Genomic DNA, 7384 nt, shown 5'->3' with positions numbered 1-7384 from the left:
AGGGAAGAGAGTCGTATGCCGAATGGGGACTCTAGGCACTTTTTGTTTTCGGTTTTAGTGGGTTTTGTCACTTCATTCAGTTGCTTTTCTTTGGAAAACTGATTGGTGAATAGGGAATGGTTACTGTGCTTTCCTTTTGGGTGCTTTCGGGTTTGCATTTTGGAGTCTTCTCCATTGCCGATTTCTCTCTTCTTTCCTCTCAAGACATTTGGTTTTTGCTCCTAGGTTTAATCAATTCTCCTCCCTCCTCTACTTCTCTAAACCTGAGTCGTATAACCCTTTCTCTTCTCATCTCCACTCCTTCAACTTTTACCAAGCATTTCCTCTCTATTTGTTTAAACTGAACAGTTCTAACCCCCTCACTTCTACTTCTCGGTGCTCTTCTCCTTCCACGATTTTGTGTTAGCCGAATACTTCCCCCTTTTATGCTTCTATTTTATTTCAGTTAATAAGGGTTCTCTGACGAATCAGTAAGTGCTCCTGTTTCCTCTGCCTATGTGATCTCTCTTCTAACAACATATGATCTACCAAATCATTCAAGGAAGTGTGGATTCTATTATGGAGGCTTAGGACGATTACTCTTTTCTTTGCAAGTGGTCTATTTACTTTTGGGATAAGTGCTTTAAGTGTGATGTATTTCATATTGGATTTTAAATACTTAGCAATCAATCGAACGTTTCTTATGTAGGTCAGAGTTTTGGAGTAGTATGTGGGTGTTAAGTCAGTGGGGTTCTGCGATTGTTGGATTGGTAAGTGTCAGTGAATCGATCAAATCCTTTTCGATATTGTGGTTTGGAATAACGATGAATATAGGCTAATGAGGGGATGTGGTTGACCATAAATTCTTGATCTTAGAAGTGGTTCGGCTACGACATCACAACAGATGTGTAACCACACTACCCCTAATTGTAAATCGGCAAAAGCTGAAATAGGTGACCGTCGACACTACACAAGCCTCGCTCGCTCGTGTGGTAGTCTGAATGCCCAAACGTGAGCATAAGATCATTAAGGCCAGCCATGACCGATTTCATGGGCTGAGGCCGATTTGGGCCATGTTGGGCCAGAATGGGTCATGTGGGCCCCACGGGCTTGTAGGGCCCACACAGGTAAACCACATGAAAGTATGGAGAATATTGGGCCAGGCTATATAGTACACACGGCCAAGGCCATTTTTGGGCTTCGTGGGCCACACGGGCATGTAGGCCCACATGGGCCCGTATTATGGGCCTTGGGCCATTTTCACTGTTTGATTGTTAAGGCTGCACGAGTTGCTTGAGACGTCTGTGACCTTCTGTTGGGTCGGTAAGCGTACCTGAACCCTCATGTAATAAAATGATGACTTTACCCTTATTTGATAAAATGATAGAAATGCCCTCATAGGGTAAAATGACTGAAATACCCCCATAGGGTAGAATGACCGAAATACCCCTATAGGGTAAAATGACTATAATACCCCGATAAGATAAAATGACAGATTTTTTCTATGATGTGTATGACTGTATTTGAGCATGCCATGTTATATGTATGTTGCATCCGTGTATAATATTATGTTGCATTGCATGGGGTGGGATATATGATTTTGGAGGAAGTGTACTGTACTGATATGGTTGCACGAGTCATGCAAGACGACGATGGACCTACTGATGGCTTTAAACCTACTATACTGGCAGCTTGGCTGCAATTCTGTTTTAGTGCCGCAACTGGGACTACTTGGTGTGCAAGGTTGGTTGGGTCGATTTTATCCCCACATGTTGTGTAGGGTTGGTACGGAGATGGTGTGTAGAGGCTGGATTGGGTAGGATTTTCTGCTTGCATACTATACTGATTACTATTACTACATTGATCATGGTTACTGCACTGATTACTATTAGTGAAATGGGCTAAGGCCCAAACTGCTACTGTTACTGATATGGGCTTAGGCCCAGAATGTATTCGCTTTCTGCATGTTTATTTTTGTGATAATATGGGATTACACACTGAGTTTTCGTAAACTCACCCAACTATATTAACTGTATAGGTAATCCTTAGGTGGATCAGTGCTGCGAGGGACTCGGAGGTGGACACACAACAACTTACGCTTCCAAATTTATCTTTTAATTTATAAGTAGTTTTATTTGGGTATTTTTATGTAAAAGGCCTCTTTAAATTTTATTCTTTAATTTGGCCTTTTATTATTTTATTATGATTTATACCTGCTAGTGGTAGGATGCGAGTTTTCAAAAGATATACATGATTTACCAAAATACCACGAATACACAAAACCGTTTCAGAAGCTTCCATGATAAATGAGAATTTGGAATTAATAACATTTTAAAGTAAATACTTTTTGATAGTGATACAAGTTTTAAAATTATTTTCTAGATCACACAAAAAGCTAAATAAACATTGGGCTTTTCAAACGCTATTTTGATATCCCAAATTAGGGCCTGATAGGAATAGTGGTTTTGGGACCACAAATCTGAGATAGAAATAATTATTTTATAATTATTTTGAGGTCTATGATATGATTGCATGATTGTGTGAAAATTTCGTGAAGAAATTCTATGCATAAAGTGCTTAATTTGAAGTTAGGGACTAAATTGAATAAGTTACAAAATTTGCATTCTAGAAGTTTCTAGTATGAAATTGGTTCGAAATTTAATTAGGAGGTCTTAAATAGCAATTTGACCAATTTTTAAGTTTATGGACAAAAATTGGACATGGATGGAATTTTTGAAAGTTTAATAAGGAACGACATTTTAGTCATTTTGATATTAAATGAAATAAAATGGGAAAAATAACACAAAAATGATCATCTTCTTCATAAGTTGCTGCCAAATTTTTCTCTTCACCATAGCTAGGGTTTCAACACTTTTAAGCCTTGATTGTAAGTGACTTCTATGCCCGTTTTTAATGTTCTTTATATTTTTGAAATCCTCGTAGCTCGGTTTACCTGTTTCTACCAATATTTTGAGCTAGGGTTTATATTTAAAAATTTACCCATGAATGATATGCATGAATTTTGATGTTTTATGGTATAATATGAAGCTTGAGATTGTGTTAAACAACTTTTGCTAAGTGATTTTACGTAAAAACGACTAAAATGACATAATCGGTAAAAATACCTAATGTTCATAAGCACATGTTAGAGTGAGAATTGGTGTTGCTGTAGAAGGGAAAAATGATCAGCATATCATAAAACATAAGAAAATAGGATGGAGTTTAATTTACGAGATTTGGGGCAAAAGTGTAAATATGTGAAAGTTTAGGGGCAAAATTGTAATTTTTCCAAAATATGATTTTGGGTTGATTTGAATAATATGAGTCCTAATTAGGCTATATTTGAAATGATAGAGCAAGGAAAATCAAAATTCGGGCTAAAATCGGCAAAATACCAAGTTGTGGACAAAATGGTAAAAATGACCATTTTCGCATACGAGGTAAGTTCAAATGTAAATGTTGTAATATAACCCTTATTTTAAATCATTTATGCTATTTATACGATATTATGATTGGTATCATGCAATTTTATGCTTTGTGGTCATTGTTGGACAACATGCAAAAATTTTATGAATTATGTGAAAAATGTGAAAGACTACCGAAGTATCGTCAATGGTATTCCAAGGAGAATGGTAAAGGAGTACGAACGAGGAAAGTCCCGTTGAACCTTAGGAATAGATTCGGATATTTGGGCATCCGAACTCGTTGAGTTGAGTCCGAGTTCACTTATGGATGCGAACGTCCGAACTCGTTGAGTTGAGTCCGAGTTTGTGAGATGTAACTAGGCATCCGAGCTCGTTGAGTTGAGTTGAGTCTGAGTTCACTTATGGATGCGAATGCCCGAGCTCGTTGAGTTGAGTCCGAGTTCGCTTATGGGTGGGTTACATGGTAGCTTGGCTACATATGTGGCCTTTATGTGCAAACTTTCCATGTTTCCGAGTTATATTCTGATGTGTACAACGGGTAAAATTCTAGTGAAATGGAAGAATACTCAAGATGCATGTAGCGTATTGGTAAGTGTTATGGAATGGGCACTTTGGACAGGTATGTACTTAACCCTCGGGTTGAGACTTGATACGACAACGATAATGTAGTGAGACGATGAATGATGAATAGAAATGTGATATATGTTTTGGTGATATTATGCTAATGTTGGTTGGTATAATTGCTTTGTTAAGTTATTTGTTATTTGCATGTGAACTTACTAAGCATTTATGCTTACTCCTTCCCTTCCATTCCTTGTAGTTCTGACAAGCCGGTTTGGAGATCAGGACAGTCGGAGGCATGCTCACACTATCAACGGACCATCTCGGTATGGTGGTTTGCATATTTTGGGAATAAGGCATGTATAGCATTATAATCCTTTTGTGTATATAATCTTATCATATAGCTCATGGATGGCATGGAAACGTTTGAGAATGATTAGCTATTGGAGTGGCTAATCGAGATTATATTTGATAACACGTATGCTTTATGTGCTAACTAATCTATGAAATCCATAAAATGGTGAAATTGGCTATAAAACAGAATCACACAGCAGCAGTGATGTGAGTTTGAAAAATCACTAAAAATATTAGAGATAGAATTATATGATGAATAAAATACATAATTCAAGCTTAATGAATATATTTTCATGTGGAAGAAAAAAAATAGGTAAAAGAGTTGTATTTTATGATATATTTACATTTTGGTGAAATAGGGTCAGAGCAGTTTTTGGATTCCCTGTTCAGACTTTATAAATTCACCATAATTGTTTTAAAAATAATTAGGACTCACAATTTAGATGTATGGATTCCTTATTGAGTTTATTTTTAAGTGAAACAAACGACATAGTCATTGGATTTATTTACAGAAAGAAATTTGATTCGTAGTGCACAGGGGTCAGAGTAGCTGAACCCTGAAATAGGGGAGACTTTAACTAATAAACTGTACTAATTTGCCCAACAAAAAAATTTAGAAAAAAAATTAGTAGATAGATATATGAGTCTAGTTTCAGGAAAAATTTACGGATCTTAATTTCAAGTTTTGTAACTTGATATATGAATTTTTAAGCGATTGTGATGTAGTAAGCCAGCTTGTTTGGAAATTTTAAAAATAAATTGTTTGAGCTATTTAATTAATGAATTAAGTCCGTTAACACCTCGTGCTCGACTCCGGTGATGGTCTAGGGTACGGGGGTGTTACAACTACATGTTTTACGAAAAACACTTCAATGTGACATTTCTAGTTTCGGCCATAACGTCTAGGCCGGGTTTGGGTGTTACATTTAGTGGTATCAAAGCCAAGTTGCAAAACTCGGATGTGGATTTGGGTTTCTTCCAAAACTTTGAGATTCTAAAAGAACTGTTTTAAAAGGTTATACTGAATGTGTGGTACATCGAGTCTCCGCGCCGATCTGGGAAGTTCTCCCTGAAAACTGTATTTTGATTTTGACTGAAACGCCCATAGGTAGGATTACTAAGAATACTGTAGGTAGTATACCGTACTACAAACTCTTTTGTAGTGTGTACTAAAACTGTAGTAAACCGGTAGACACCGATAGACACTGCGTGGTGTGAAAATAAAACCTTATACTTTTGATACTGTCTTCATAAAACATTTGCTAATAAACACTGGAACTGTAAACTGATGCAAAAAGCTGCTAATAAAGATAAAACGCGAAACATTTGAGCACTGGAGGTACTCGTGGAAGGGGTACAAGTGGTTGCAACGAAGGCCATAGAGGTGCTAGAGCGGGGTTTTATCATCGTGCGAAAGAGTATTGGATTGACGCATGGTTCCAATCTATCTATGGACTGTATTAGAAACGCTCAAGTAAAATGTGGTATGTTTTTATAACTAGAGTGCGTAGCGAAAGCGTAGTGGTGTATTCTGTGTTAAGTGACTATTCTAATAGTGGGAAATTTCGAGGACAAAATTTATTTAAGGAAGGTAGAATTGTCACGCCCCAAATTTGGGCCTAGAAGTATTGGGTCTTGTGCATGGGAGCAGGTAGGAAGCGACAAATAAATAGTTAGTTGTGCAAGAAAGTGACACAAAATCATGCTTGTCTCAATGGTTAAGTGTTTTGGGAAGAGTTTGAGAAATCTTGGGTTCAATCTGAGCAAAAGCAAAAAGTTTTGATTTTAAAGGAATAAGCACTGTATCTAGGCAGTAGGCTTTTATTTAAATTTGGGTAAAACATGTCATAAAAAGCCTGCTAGCCTAGTGGTAAGTGGCGTGTGGAGTGTGCTAGTGGTCTGAGGTTTGAATCCCTGCTTGTGCAAATGGATATTATTTTTACTGTTAGCTATGAGAGGTGGTAGAGTTTGGCTGAAACACTGCAGAGTGGAGTGGAGTTTGAATTGATCATAGAGGGATTGTAGGAGGGAGTTGAGAAGAGATTTTAGGAGAAAATTGTGGGGAGATGAAGGGAAGAGAGTGGTATACCGAATGGGGACTCTAGGCACTCTTTGTTTTCAGTTTTGGTGGGTTTTGTCACTTCATTCAGTTGCTTTTCTTTTGAAAACTGATTGGTGTCTAGGGAATGGTTGCCGTGCTTTCTTTTTGGGTGCTTTCGGGTTTGTATTTTGGAGTCTTCTTCATTTCCGATTTCTCTCTTCTTTCCTCTCAAGGTATTCATTTTTTGCTCCTAGGTTTAATCAATTCTCCTCCCTCCTCTACTTCTCTAAACCTTAATCGTATAACCCTCTCTTTTCTCATCTCCACTCCTTCAACTTTTACCAAGCATTTCCTCTCTATTTGTTTAAACCAAACAGTTCTACCCCCCTCCCTTCTACTTTTCGGTGCTCTTCTTTTTTCACGATTTTGTGTTAGTTGAATACTTCCCCCTTTTATGCTTCTATTTTATTTCAGTTAGTAAGGGTTCCGTGATGAATTGGTAAGTGCTCCTGTTTCCTCTTATTTCTTCTCTACCTATGTGATGTCTCTTCTAACAACTTATGATCTGTCAAATCATTCAAGGAATTGTGGATTCTATTGTGGAGGCTTAGGACGATTACTCTTTTCTTTGCAAGTGGTCTATCCACTTTTGGGGTAAGTGCTTTAAATGCGATGTATTTCATATTGGATTTTAAATACTTATCAATCGATCGAACGTTACATATGAAGGTCAGAGTTTTCGAGCAGTATGTGGGTGTTATGTCAGTAGGGTTCTGCGATTGTTGGATTGGTAAGTGTCAGTGAATCGATCGAATCCTTCTCAATATTGTGGTTTGGAATAACCATGAATATAAGCTAATGAGGGGATGTGGTTGACCATAGGTTCTCGATCTCAGAAGTGGTTCGGCTACGACATCACAACAGGTGTGTAACCACACCACCCCTAATTGTAAATCGGCAAAATTCGAAATAGGTGACTGTCGACATTACACGAGCCGCGCTCGCTCGTATGGTAGTCTGAATG

The sequence above is a fragment of the Gossypium hirsutum genome, chromosome A08 (genome assembly GCF_007990345.1).
Source record: "Gossypium hirsutum isolate 1008001.06 chromosome A08, Gossypium_hirsutum_v2.1, whole genome shotgun sequence".
NCBI lineage: Eukaryota > Viridiplantae > Streptophyta > Magnoliopsida > Malvales > Malvaceae > Gossypium > Gossypium hirsutum.
Note: the sequence above shows the minus strand (reverse complement) of the source record.